General features: G+C 37.3%; 1 pseudogene; it reads right to left on the reverse strand.

Moving 5' to 3' along the window:
- Positions 1–10,365: 10,365 nt before the first annotated feature.
- On the reverse strand, positions 10,366–13,299 carry LOC138175976 (heat shock cognate 71 kDa protein pseudogene; annotated as a pseudogene).
- Between the last annotated feature and the right edge of the window lie 1,822 nt (positions 13,300–15,121).

Raw genomic sequence — 15,121 nt, forward strand, 5'->3', positions numbered from 1 at the left:
ATCAAATCCAGTCTCAGACACTTAGCACCCACCCAGAAACACCTGGCTGCATAACCTTGAGCAAGTTACTCAACCCCAATTGCTTAGGGGTGGCCAGGTGGCTCAGCAAGTAAGAGTACCAGCTTCAGTGTCGGGATGACCTGGGGATCAAATCTGGGCTCAGATACTTAGCACCACACCCAAAAATAACTGGCTGTGTAACCTTGAGCAAGTTACTTAACCCCAATTGCTTAAAAAATAAATATGGTGACTCCGTTCCATATTACCAGAACCACTCAAGATTCTTTAAGAAAAATAAGAAAAAAAATCTTGCTCAATGACCTTATAATAATAAATATGAGGCATAAAATACAGAGAGATGCATGTTTCCTGCAATTTTTCACTAATGTTGTTTTGGAGGAGATCCAGCCTAGAGTTCATGTCAAACTATGTTTGGTGTGGTCCTCCACCTTCATGTTTGCAGACAGAATTGTTCCTATTTCATCAACTCTCAAGAAGGAATCTGTAATTACTCCAAAGAGTTTGGATTATCCATCAGCATGAGGAAGATCAAAAAGAAATAGAAGGTTTATTGATCAGATTCCAACATATATCTTAATGGTATGCATGTGTGTGTGTGTGTGTGTGTGTGTGTGTGTGTGTGCGTGTAACCTCTAGCTTTTGAGGTGAACTCTTTGGAGAATTCATGAAAAGATATGAACAAGAGTCACACAGCATAGAAAGATATGGATGGGTTAATAACTCTATCAATGGAGGGTTCTCTAGTTTGATGTAATCATAGATGCATTTGAGTATTTAAGAATAATGTAGTACAGTTTTTATTAATTAGTGAAACATATTTATTGAGTTCCTAGTGTGTTTAGGGCATTCTTTGGAGATAGAAGTCGGGTAAGACAGATTTCCCACCTCCCAAGGAGGTCACACTCAAGAACATAATAATATGCATAAAAATGTTACAGTAATATAAATATTATTTTGGGGACTTATGAATAAAGAACAAATAGATGTTACTCTTTGGTTATATCTGAATACAGTATCTGGTCAAATCTGTCAGTAGTTCATACCAGCAGTCAATGGTAAATTTTATTTTTATGATCTCAGGTATATATCATTAAAAATTAAACAAAATGTGATGAATACATGGTATTAAAAATACAACCATTATGACCAGAGTTTATATGGAAGTTTCATTCAATTCAATTAAGAGCATATTTTCATTATTAAGAAGGGAAAAATATTATCCCCAAAGTTCTGTAGTACTAAATTTGGAGTTTCAGGGAACAACTTCGATTTCATGTTATATTTTTCCTTCATTACTTTTGACCTTCATTTTTATGCCTTTGTTTCCCCATTTTCTACATTGAAAGGGCCACATGATCACTTTTTCATGTTTTCAGTAGTGATGTGAGTCACAAGGAGAAATTGTCTATATTGGATGCTGACTGAATGCTGTACCATTCTACCAAGAAACTCAATGATTGTCATTACAAAGATAAATGTTTACTTTTATTGGACACAGCTGACTCTTTATAGGAAATAGAAGTTCAGTGGCTTGGAAAAGGATAAGCACACTATTGTGATCATGATTTTATAGGAGGCAGCCTGGAGAACAGCTTATGGGACAGGGAGTCATGAAATTTGAGTCTGACTCCTGTTTTAAGTGCCAATTTATAAGACTTGAAGCTAAGTAATGTGTCCAAGTTCAGACTCAAGACTTTGTAGATCCTTTTTTCATATACATATAAATCCTTAGGTTGAAGTAGTATACAGAGCTCTAACAACAATAATTTGCAAGGACATTGTCCTTGCATGTCAGCCCAATAGCATAGCAATTACCTATTTTCAGTTAAAGATATCTATCTAAATTCAAATATTGAACATTTTAATCAGGAAAAAATGGGACATTTTTAAAGTCATGCACCATTTAGTTAGAAGTTTTTACATCCAATTTGTCCTTGAATTTATTTGTAGTTATTCCCATAGAACTACAATTGTATTTGCTGAACCATCTTTGTAGTTGTAATAATGGATGCTTAGCAATGAAAGAGGAAATGGTGAAAACTTTTTTTTTTTACTAGAAAATAAAAATCCTGTGTTGGGGTGGTCTTAGATTTGATTATGTATATAAAAATATATACACTCTTGTCAATTTGCATAATATACGTGAATACACATGTATATATATGCATGTGTACAAATATATGTATATATATGTACTGTGTGTATATGTATGTGTTTGTATGCATAGATAGATTTTTTCTGGAAATATATTTGTAATTTATTGCCTTAGGGAGCTCTTAGTGAGGAACTACTTTGCAGCTAGATGGAGCAGTAGATAGAACACTGGGCCTGGAGTCAGAAAGATCTGAGTTCAAATTCAGCCTCAGATACTTAACTAGCTGTGTGACCCTGGGCAAGTGACTTAACCTCTATTTACCCCTTTCCCATAAGCTGTTCTCCAGCTCCTCATCCATGAAGTGAGGATACAACAGAGAAGGAAACGGTGAACCACTCCAGTATCTTTGCCAAGAAAACATCATGGACTTTGTCATTGGGTCACACAGAGTCAGATACAACTAACAACTGAACAAAAAATGAAGAACTACTAATACAAATCAGCATATTTTCTTAAGTTTTTATTATAAAAAAATTTCCTGCACTGAAAGTTTAAATGACTTTTTCGGGGTCATGCACTTAGTTATATAGTGTTTAACTGTTTGCAAAATATTTTATATAGATTTTATAATTTGTGCCTCATCATTACCCTATGAGTGAAATAAAATAGAAGTTTTTATTCCTATGCTAGATATGAAGAAGCTAAGGCTCAAAAAGACTAAATGACTCCCAGTGTTATATAGTTAGTGCCAGAGGCAGAGTCTAAACCTTGAACTTTTGGGGTTCACAGGTATAGAAAGCTCTTTACTAATTGGAGAGCTAATCAGACAAGGATTAGTGAAAGAGGTGGCATTGTGGTTGTGTTTCCAAGAATGGAAAGAATAGCAGGAATTTAACAGGTGAAGATGGAGAGAAACAGTCCTAAATACAGGGAACAATATGACAAAGGAGAGGAAGCACCAAAAGACTGAAAAAGTGTGTGTGATGCTAGATTGCAGAGGACCTTGATCCACATGGTCATATGATGTTGGAGATTAAGATCAGAAGAGCAATGCTTAAGTTATCCCCAGATTTAATTTAGATAATATGGGTAATATGACTTGAACTTTTAAAAGAACTGGGTTTTGTTTTGGTTGTTGCCTATCCTCTTTCCAAATGGCATAGTGTAATGTTGTCTGTATTGGATATAGACAAGGGATGATCCAGACTGCCTAAATACATGGCTATCAAGAAAATAATTTCTCATCATTGATAACATACAGAACTTCTCCTCAGTATATTTTTTTCTTGCTTCATATGGCCTAAAATGCACTGCTGCACATGAATTCATTTTCTCAATTATTTAATTCTTCTGTATCCCATGACCCTATAAACTAAGGACAAATGATGATAGCATCCTTTCATTTAATGCAAATGTATCATGCCTTTTAGATCAATGACTTCATTTGTCAGTGAAGAAAATAGATTCTATGAGATACTTGTTCAGAAATTTGCAATGTGAAGCCGAATTTAAGACTTCAATTATTTAGAAAACCTGAATTGTATGAGGATTTATGGTTCCATCTCCTTTATACAATCTATTGATTTATTTTCTGAGCCTATTATAAAACCTAGGAAATCATCAGTCCTGTTTCGTCTTTTACCTTGAGAGAATAATGCTGGTCAGGTGCTTTAGTCAATTCAAACCTTATCACTAATGCAGAGCATTGCAAAGAGATGTTACCTATAGCCATTTAATGACATATTTTGCCAAGAAATCCACATTTCAGTAGCTTATGATATGATCAACCTAGTTTTAGTTTCATACTTTGTATCTATTAAAAAATGTTCTTCATACAAACAGCTGACTTTTACAGTAGTCTTTTTCTATAATTTATTTATATGGATGGCTACTTTAAATAGGTGGCCACCTAAAACATATCTCCTTATCTCAAGTTCATTTTGGAGTATTTAGCATTTTGTCAGGCACTAATAGCTTTGGAATTAATTGCTTAAGTGTTACCTACTTTATTAGTCATACCTAGATGTAGATAGATTGTTAGGGCCGCGAGTGTGAGAGACACTGAGGCAGTCACAAGATGTCAGAGGGAGTGCACGTGACCTCTGAGGGGCAGGGGCTTGGAGATATGGAAGCTGACTCTGCCGGGCTGTAAAGGCCGACATGGTATTGAGCGCAGGGTCGTGGGGGCCGACTCTGCTGGGTTGGGAAAGGCCGACTTGCCACTGAGCGTGCCTCATAAACATGGACTCCTCTTAACACATACTCCTTTGCCCTGCACTCAGGAAAGTGCACGATTGGCTCCCACATGACAGGTGACAAGGGGGCAGCCGGAGGGGGTGCACGTGGCTTTCTGAGGGACATTGTTGGGACAGCTTTGCCTGGAGGTTAACGAACCAGGGATAAGGGAGTTTTGGGTGCAGTGACGTGAGAGTGATACTCTGCGTGGCAGTGCGTGAAGGACTTCAGGGAAGGACGTTGCTCCTTGGTCTCTTACAACGTACTTGGGAAAGAACATGATTGGCCCTACAAGGCGTGCTCCCTCAAGATATAAAAATTGGGGACATAGAGGAAGTTAGTTAGTTCCTGCTTAGTTCCAGTTCCGCCTGGAAGTGAATTAGTTCCTGTGCCTGTTCCTGTGCTTGCTTGTGGTGCTGTTAAGCTATAATAGAATAAACAGCTTCGCATCATACTTTCCGTGTCCTGGGTGTTCTGTGGGGGTAAGTTCTTCTTGGAGGCAAGAAGCCGGAGACGTCCGAAGACCAGGTATAAGATAAGATAAGGCTGGAGTTGGGACCGGGTCCCCAACAATAGATAAATGTCTTTTCTAATTTTTCCAATAAATAGACTGCATACACAAAAAAAATGTATTGTTTCATTGATGTGGGGAGATCCTAATTTGAAAATCCTGTCCACTTAAAGAAATCAAAACCCATCTATAATTTAGTAAATAAAATCCTAGCGATTTCCCTAAAACATGGAGAGGTTAAATGGTTTGCCTAGAGTTTCACAGTTATTTAGGGCAAATGTGGGATATAAACCCAATAGTTAAGATTTCATGTTTAACAGTATTTACTGTTAGAGTAGTTACATGTCAAAAGTGGCATACATATTAAAAGTATATCTAACTTCCCTCAATGTTATTTCTCTGTAAATTCCTACTCTGATACCTCCTTGATTTAGGTGACTCTAGATTCTTGAAGTCTGCCAGTGGAACTCAAGCTCTGGCTGGTCTGTCATACTAGAACATCCCCCAGTACAGTGCTTGCAGCAGATTGAATCCTTTTTCAATCCACCTCCCCAGATAAGTTAAAGGATGCTTATCACTAATCAGTTAGCCACATAGTAATGACTTCCCTGATCACAGCAATTCCTGAAACAAAGAAAAATATAAAATGGTCCCCAGTCCTTTGTGGTTCGCTTCAATATCTGCAATAATGGTGCTAGAAAAGAGGGAAAAGAATGCTAAGGAAAATAATTTTTGAACTGCCTATCAATTTAATCCTGCATTTTGGTACTTTGAATGTGAGATAATTATCCAGTGACCAGCAAGTGGACATGCTACTTGAATAACTGAATCGTCAAGTCTTAGCATTTTCACCTTAAATGAAACTAGATAATAAGAAACCAGTGAAATAGAAATATGAAGTTTGAGAAGACTTTCTGAATTAAATCAACATATACTTTGATAACCAGTGACTTTAGCCAAAGGAATGGGTGAGGATGATAATATTTTAGAAAAGATAGATAAATCAGTAATTAGCATTTTTAGGTGGCAGCTACGTGGCACAGTGAGTAGATCACCGGCCCTGGAGTCAGTAGGACCTGAGTACAAATCCAGCCTCAGACACTTAACACAAAAACTAGCTGTGTGACCTCGAGCAAGTCACTTAACCCTAAATGCCCTCCAAAGAGCAAAAAAAAAAAAGCATTTTAAAAAGAATTTTGTTGTGTGATGAACTGTATGAATCAGGAATAAAAACAAGAGATTTCTAATCATAGATTTTATAAAAGTTTCATTCCTATATATAGTAGGAACTTTGTTAAATAATATCAGTAAATTTCAAACACAGTGATCATGAAGTAACAATTCATTATGTTTATATAAAGGAAATGACATAATGATGTGGGAGCTGTTCTTATATCACCTATCTGTGAACAATAAAAATACACAGATATTAATAGCCAAGATAAAACTAATAAAACTGGAAGAAAGAATAGAAAGGAAGAAAAGAACAGCATTTAGGCAACTTTATCCTAACCTATTGAAACAAGTTATTGATGATGAAAACTAGGATGGATGAAAGAGGAGCCATAGGTAGAGGAGATGCTAATTCCATACAGATATTGGATTGATATCAGTTGTCAGAAAGAAGAGACCAAAAATAACTAAAAGTCTTTTTATCTGAAAATACTTCTTTTATTTTCCAAATGGAGAAATATAGAATGTGGTGACAACAGCAATTTAACATATGAATTCATTTGTAAAATATTACAAAATGCAGAATAATATGAGGAGTGTTACCTTGTAAAATGGAGAGAAGCAATGGGACTAAAACGTCCATTTTAAAAAATTTCAGTGAAAGATCTAACTAAACAAAGTCATCCCAGCAGCACTCAAGGATTAAAATGGAAAGAGATAAAGAAACAAGAAAAAAATGGAAAAGAACTGCAGTTTTTTATTAAATAGCATACTGTTTTTACCCTCAAGAATAGTAGAGTTAGTACACTGTGATTCTAACAACACAAAATCTGCATCATTTTAAGAAGGGATATCCAACTAAAAGATCACAGATCCATTTGAAAAGATATCATTAGTCATTTTATACCTGCTTCTTCGAAAGCTATACTAGCTTCCACTTTAGAAGCTTTCTTCTCTGAAGCATATCAACAAATCCCTTTGTATTACAGTTTTAGGAAGTTGCTTGGGAGAGAAAGGGTTGAGAGGTTAAGTTGCTTGCCTATGCCCACACACACAGCTAGTATGTGTCAGTGGCAGGACTGGTGTTCTTAACTGTATCATCAGCTTTTTCTCCACTATATCATCTTTCCTCTCATTCAGTTTACAAGTCATTAGTTTTATGGATTGGTAATTTGTTCATGAATTATAGGCACCATGAGTACCACATATTGCATAATATCCTAATCTTTTCTCATTTGTATGAACATTACCTGATATCCATATTCTATAAAAGAACTAGAGCTTTTCAGGTGTTTTATACAGAGACCACACAGAATCGTTCCATGATTTCGTACTCAAGTCTTTGAGACCTATTCCAAGCATTCTCAGAAATAAAGATTCACAGGTTTTCAGAACTCTAGCTAAAACCAGCAGTCATTTAGTCTAACTCATAAAGGAAAAAAGGATTCTTATTAGAATGAATCTGATGAAGCATCATCCAATGTGTTCTCTAATAACTTCATTGAGAGGTAACCCACACATCCTAAGGTAGTCCATATACATCTGTATGGTGGTTGCCTATTATCGCCAGGCTGAAATATATACTCTAGTTGACATTTAAATCTTCTTACAACCAAGCTCCAACATACTTTTCAAAACTCCCAACAGATTATTTCCTCACATGCTCTATGGTCAGGTCAAACTGTTCTTGTATTTACTCATACATGACAATCAGTCCCCTCTCTCCCTTTGCAATAGCTATCCCTCATTCCTTAAATGGACTCCCTTTTCACCTCTGCCTTTTAATATCCTGAGTTTTCTTCAAAAATTAACTAAAGTTCTACCTTCTACAGGAAGCTATTTCTGGTTCCCCCAGTTGCTAGTGTCTTCAAATTGCCTTGCATTCACTTTATATACATTTTGCATATACTGAAAGTTGTCTCTGGGACCAAACAACAGAAATGTAATTCCAATTCCTCATAATAGACATTCAGGTACTTGAAGACACCCTTCTCTTTTCCAGGCTGGCTTTCCCAAATTTCTTCAACTAATCCTTATATTGAATGAACTTGGTATACACCATTTTGGATTTGGTAAATCTGGATACTCATGAGCTAATCAGTTTCACTATGATTGTGGAATTCAGAACTCAAGTCTGTAATCAGTGCTGAATGCAGCTAGCTGTGCAATTCCCAGCTGCCTAAATCTGTGACATTCCTTTAAGTAATTAATTTTAATACCCATCAGAAAACTGTATAAATATAAGCACATAATATATGTCTTCAATAAGTTTTTCCCCCAAAAAATGATTCAGTAGCAAAATGTCTAGAAATTTTCTAACTTTGTTGTAAAATGCTTGGATTTTCATTGCTGCCTGGAACTCATTCACTAGATAAACTGTAAGATTTGGGTTATTGTAAGGTAAACAAAGAACTCCTCTGAGTCAAATGCCAGAATATTCCCAGTTTGCTGAGTTTGTTAATTGTTTGGGATGGCTCAGCAGATTAGGAAAAAAATAACAATCACTTCATTAATCAGCCCTTCCACTCTCATTCTGCATCACTTCTTTTTAATATGCTCTTTGCCCCTATTATTTTGTAAGCCCTAATCACTGAAATTATCTTTTATTTTTCCCATTCTGTTGCCTCCCCATTCCTATATCCAGACAGATGCTAAGTCCTGTTCACTTGGCCTTCACAATATCTTTGTCAGTCTCTCTCTCTTTTTTTTTTTTTGGCTCAGACAACCATCACTCAAATTATACCTTAATCATCATTCTCCAACACTATTATAAGAGTCTCCTAAATGATCTTCCTGCATATATTTCTCATTTGTGAAGACAATGTTTGGATTTTGTACCATTATTTAGGATATACAAAATTCAGTGTTTTGATCACTATTGAAATGATTTTTTTTTTAACCAAGCAAAAAAAAAGATCAAAAAAAGAAAAAGAAATTCTTTCTTGCTCAAGAAAGCTCTAATCTGAAAATGGAGAGGGAGAAAAAAATCCACAAAGCCATTTGTTACTGAGATCAGTGGGTATGAACTGGGAAGATGGTGAGGCCTGCTAATTTGTAGAAGATATTCAAGAAGAGAGGCAGTCATTAAATTCTTGGTTTCATATGCTTATAAACAAGTGGGTATAATATGAGTAATGCAAAGGGTGCCTTAACAATCATAATGCAAGGAGACAAATCTAAACTCAAAGGTAGCACTAAAATTGGATTAACTATAAAAATAATTATGATAATAAAATATCCTAATTATAATAGATAGCATTTATATAGCACTTGAAGTATTGCCAAATGCTTTACATATATTAACTCATTTCATCCTAGCAACAGTGCTGTGCTTCAAGTGACACTCTTATTTTTATTTTACAGAGGTGAAAACTAAGAAAGAGTAAGAGTAACTTAGAGTACCCCAGCTAATAAGTGTTGGTGGCAGGATTTGATCTCAGGTCTTTCTGGCTCCATTTACTGCACTACCTAGCTACCTTAAGTGAATATGACTCATGATTCATTGCTAGTCTGACACAAATTGGAGGAGAATTCATTATTTTTAAAAGATCAGATAAGGTAAAAAAAAGAGTAAATAGTAGAGAGGCAGTACAGGAAAAAAGATACATTCATTTGAAGAAATCCATGGACAATTGAAATAGAGTTATATAGGTACAGTATTAAGATGAAGATACACGGAGGGAGAAACAGAAGATATATTGTTCAGGGGGCAAGATAAACAACACACCATCAGTCTAGACAGAGGATGGGTAGTGAGTACAGTAAACAAGTTATAAACCTGGCATTACATACTACTGAAATTCTCTTTCCTCTCAAAGTAAGGAAGATGAAAGACAGCTTGGTAAAGAGATAAAGTGCCAAATCTGCAGCTAGAAGACTCTGGTTCAAATTTTGACTCAGCTGTTTATTACACTTGTCACATTAAGACAGTCATTTAACACCCTCCCCCCCATCTGTTTCTTCATCCCTTAAATGAGGGGGTTGAAATCAATGGAGTTTAATAGTGCCATACAGTTCTAAATCTATGATCCTATATCCCCATGCTAAATTAGTGAATTCCCCTAAAAATTTATTTTCAAAAGTTTGACACAACAAAGGCAGTATGTATTCATTTTATTCTTACCTATAAGGAGAAATTTTCAGCTTAAATGGAAAATATAGGAACCTGGGGGAAAAGTTACCAAATCATCATGGAATTTATGCTAGATAAGAGAGGAAAAGACTGCCATCAGCTAGTGTATTTCATATAATTCCAGGGAAATGGATTTCAAATAATTCTAAGAAAAAATGGGTAGAATCTTAGTATAAAATACTACAAAGGAAGTAAAGCTTATAAGCTTAATAAGAGCTTGTAAGAGTGAAATCTTCCTGACATAAACACAGACAACCCATATGAAGAATAAAATGTGTTTGTGAGGGTGGTGGTGAATAAATAAATAAATGAATAAACAAATAAATAAATGTTGAAAGCGTAAGTTTCAAGAGAATTCTTGAAAGACACCTTGTCTCTCTGCTTTTCATCTTCAGCCTTGTGTTTCTCAGCCTCCTGGACCATACGCTCAATGTCTTCTTTGCTCGGATGTCCTTTATCATTGGTGATGGTGATCTTGTTCTCCTTGCCTGTGATCTCATCCACAGAAGAAACATTGAGGATGCCATTTACATCATGTCAAATGTCACTTCAATCTGAGGAACACCCCTGGGTAGTGGGGGAATTCCTGTGAGCTCCAATTTGCCAAGCAGGTTGTTATCCTTTGTCTTTGTTCTCTCACCTTTATAAACCTGAATAAGCATGCCAGGCTGGTTGTCCAAATAGGTGATAAAGGTCTGTGTCTGCTTGGTGGGGATGGTGGTATTACGTTTGATCAGAACGGTCATAACTCCACCAGAAGTTTCAATTCCAAGGGAAAGAGAAGTGACATCCAACAACAGCAAGTCCTGCACATTCTCAGATTTATCTCCAGACAAAATGTCAGACTGGACAGCTGCACCATAAGCAACAGCCTCTTCAGAATTGATACTTTTGTTGAGCTCCTTGCCATTGATGAAGACTTGCAGAAGCTTCTACATTTTGGGGATTCAGTGAAACCACCCACCAGGACGTTGTCATAAATCTGAGACTTGGCATCTCTTAAGACCTTCTCCACAGGGTCCAGGGTGCCACGGAAGAGATCAGCATTCAGTTCTTCGAAACAGGCCCAGGTGATTGATGTATAGAAGTTGATACCTTCATAGAGGGAGTCAATCTCAATACTGTCCTGGGTACTGGAAGAAAGGGTATGCTTTGCACATTCACAAGCAGTGTGAAGACAGCCAACAGCCCTCTTGTTCTCACTGATGTCCTTCTTGTGCTTTCACTTGAACTCATCAATGAAATGGTTGACCGTTCAGTTGTTGAAGTCCATCCCACCCAAGTGGGTGTTCCCAGCTGTGGACTTGACCTCAAAGATGCCATCTTCAACAATAAGAATGGACACATCAAAAGTACCACCTCCAAGGTCAAATATCAACACATTTCTCTAAGCACCAACCTTTTTGTCCAAGCCATAAGCAATAGCAGCAGCAGTTGGCTCATTGATGATTTGGAACACATTGAGACCAGCTATAGTTCCAGCATCTTTGGTGGCTTGACATTGGGAATCGTTGAAATAGGCTGGTAATGTGACCACAGCATTTGTGACAGTCTTCCCAAGGTAAGCTTCAGCAATTTCTTTCATCTTGGTCAGGACCACAGAATATACTTCCTCTGGATAGAAACTTTTGGTCTCCCCCTTTGTACTCCACTTGGACCTTAGGCCTGCCTGTGTCATTTACCACCATAAAAGGCCAATGCTTCATGTCTGATTGTACAACTGCATCATCAAATCTGTGACCAATCAGACGTTTGGCATCAAAAACTGTGTTGGTGGGGTTCATTGCAACTTGATTCTTTGCAGCATCACCGATTAAACGTTCTGTGTCGGTGAAGGCAATGTAGCTCGGGGTGGTCCTGTTTCCTTGGTAATTAGCAATGATGTCCACTTTCCCATGTTGGAAGACTCCCACACAGGAGTAACTGGTACCAAGGTCAATGCCAACTGCAGGTCCGTTCTTGCTGGGGAGTCAGGGGTTGTAACTGACCACTGTGGAGAGAGAAGGGCTGCTGCTGTGCTGAGTAGCCTATCAGTATTTTTGTACTTCTAGAATTTTTTTTTTCTCTTCTGAGATTTTTTTGGGGTATAGGCATAGTAGTAGTATCAAAGGATATATGTAGTTAGATAAATCTCTGGGTAAAGCTTCAAATTGATTTTTACAATGGTTAGATCAATTCACAGTTCTACTATCTACTACTGCTATAACATAACTAGACCTATTTTGCCACAGATCTGGCAACATTTTGTCATTTTCCTCTTTCATCACTTGTACCATTCTAATAGGTGTGAGATAGAACCTCAAGGATACTTTAATTTGCATTTCTGTAATTGTTGATGACTTAGAGCATTTTTAAAAATGATTATTGGAAGTTTGGATTTCTTCCTTGGAAAACTGCCTGTTTATATGCTCAGATCATTGGTTTAGGTATGAAAAAATTTTAAAATCCTAGAAGAAGATTGAAAAAATGACTTTTCCTGAGTATTACAAACAGTTTATATAGTATTGCAATTAATTTTTTTGACAAAGCTTGATAGAATTCACTTGTGAATCTGTCTGGTCCTCCAGTTTTAGTTTATTTGTTTTATTTTATTTTTTACTTTGGGAATTCATTTATAGTTTGTTAAATTTATTTATTGGAGGGGAGAAGTCAAGGCAATTGGGGTTAACTGACTTGCCCAAGGTCACACAGCTAGTGTTAAGTGTTTGAGGCCAGACCTGAACTCAGTTCCTCTTGACTCCAGGGCCACCCTATTCACAGTTTATTTTTCTTATATTGAATTTTTAAGTAACAAAAGAAGGAAATATTATTTAAAAACCCCAAATCAGAAGAATATAGTACTTTCTCCTTATATTTATATTTCTGTAAGTATTCATCTTTTCCTTTAAACCATCAGTTTTCAGCTTGTAATTTGACAAAATAGTTTCTTATAATTTCTTACAAAAACAGTTTGAATTTCTTTTCTCATTTTTGACCAGATAATCTTTTGTCTCATTCAACCATCCTGAACCTTTTGTTTGAAATCTTCCAAGTATTCCTATACTAACCTATGGCCAGGCATTTTCTTCTTTCCTTTTTCTCTTTGAAGCTTTACCTGGATTTGTTGTGGGTCTCATTGGGGTTTTTATCCATGGCTGTCTTCCAAAACATGCTCATTTTCTTAGTTTATTGAGGGAAGGACCTTTCTGGACCTGAGTATGGTGGGTGAACCTAGGCTCCTCCTTCAAGGGTTCCTCAGGGTACTCTAGTACTACTTGTTCCTACTTGAGAGCTTCCTCTTGCCACGGGTCTTCCCACCCTCTTTTTGCTGTTGGCCCTGAATGGGTTCTTTCTCCTCATTTCTGAGCTCTGGAACTACTTCCAAGCTGGGTTCTTGGCACAGGTGTCAGTGACTGCTTGGCAGGATTTTGCCTCTAGCTCTTCCTCCAAGTTTTTCTCTAGCTCCTATTCTAGGGCAGATACTCCTGGGATTGAGACAGGATGCTCTTTCTGCTATACTAGGCCTGGATTTGGGTCCTGCTCTGGGGTTGTACCAGCTTTGAGCTTTGGTTCAGGGAGTGCTCTGCAGGACAACCCAGAAAGGTGGGGCTATTTTGTCATGGGCTTGGCCAAGTAACCATGGACTAAGGAAGGCTCGGGATGATCTGTGGTACAGTTTTTCTTAATAAGAAAGTACTAGGTACCTGAGCTTAGGTCACTCAAAACCCTGCAGATGCTCTCCCTAATGGCCAAGGCTTTGGGAAAAGCTCAAGCTGTGCTGGGCTTCAGTGCTGTGGAGTTCAGGCAGGAGAGGGTAGGGACTGCCTGAGGCTTCTGGGATCACTTGCTCTCCACCCTCTGCTCTTAACCTCTCAGTTCACAGGGAAAGTCTGAGAATCTGAGTGTGAGAGCCTGCAGATCACAGAATCACAAACTTCGAACTTTTAAGAACCTTAGAAGCTCTTAATCCTATTTCCCTTTATAGAAGAGGAAATTTTAGCCAAGAGACCAAAATGATTAACCTACTGTCATCCCACTAATCAGCATCTTAGTTGGGATTCAGACCCATATCTTTCTAAATTCAGGTTCAGAGACCTTTCCAGGATGCCATGACCTTCAATGATTGAGAGGATTTCCTCAGTTGGGAATACTTTAGAATTCATGGTGCTATCCCACCCTTTCTTCATATTTTAAATTTTATCTGCATCCTTGTTTTCCTTAAAAATAAAGGAAGCTCCCTGAGAACCTCAACAATTTCCTTTTTTGTCTTTTCTACCCCAGCATCTAGTACATAAACACTTAATGAATCCATGTTAAATGGATTAATCTTATAAAAACACTTAATCCTATTGAGCTTTTAGATAGGTAGAATGATGAGACAGCAACTATCACATTGCTCGCTACCCCCCCCCCCAAGCTAATGTTACATATACATCACCCTTTCTTCAAGCCAGCCCATGTTGCTCAAGAACATCTCTCCACCAACACTCTCTTGTCCCCTCTCCTCTCTGCTCTTCAGCTCCCTTTTTATGTGTTTTCCTTCCCCAAAAGAATGCAAGGTCCTTTAAGGCAGGGCCTGTCTTTATTTTTGTTTGTACTTATATCCCCAGCACTTAGTAGGGTGCCAGGAATGAGGCAGGTACTTAGTATGTCCTTTGCCTGTCTGTCTATCTGTCTGTCTGTCTATCCATCTATCCATCCATCATGTATTTATGTATTTTATCTATCTATCTCTGCATGAGCAGTGTAGTGTTGTGAACAAGGGATTTTTGCAAAAATGCCACAGGATATCTTGTGAGGTAGTTAGTTCCTCATGAAATGGTTTAAGCAAGAGACTACATTTCCAGTTTTCAGGGAAGTTGTTGAGCAGGTTCTTTTATGGGTTAAGAGATTGGCCTAAATGCCTTCGAAGGTCCCTTCTAACTATACAGTCTTATTAGTATTTGACATTTGTTTCCCATATAGCCCAGCCTAG

The sequence above is a fragment of the Petaurus breviceps genome, unplaced genomic scaffold (genome assembly GCF_028583685.1).
Source record: "Petaurus breviceps papuanus isolate PSGF00001 unplaced genomic scaffold, PetGlider_PUasm1.0 80, whole genome shotgun sequence".
In the NCBI taxonomy this organism is placed as follows: domain Eukaryota; kingdom Metazoa; phylum Chordata; class Mammalia; order Diprotodontia; family Petauridae; genus Petaurus; species Petaurus breviceps.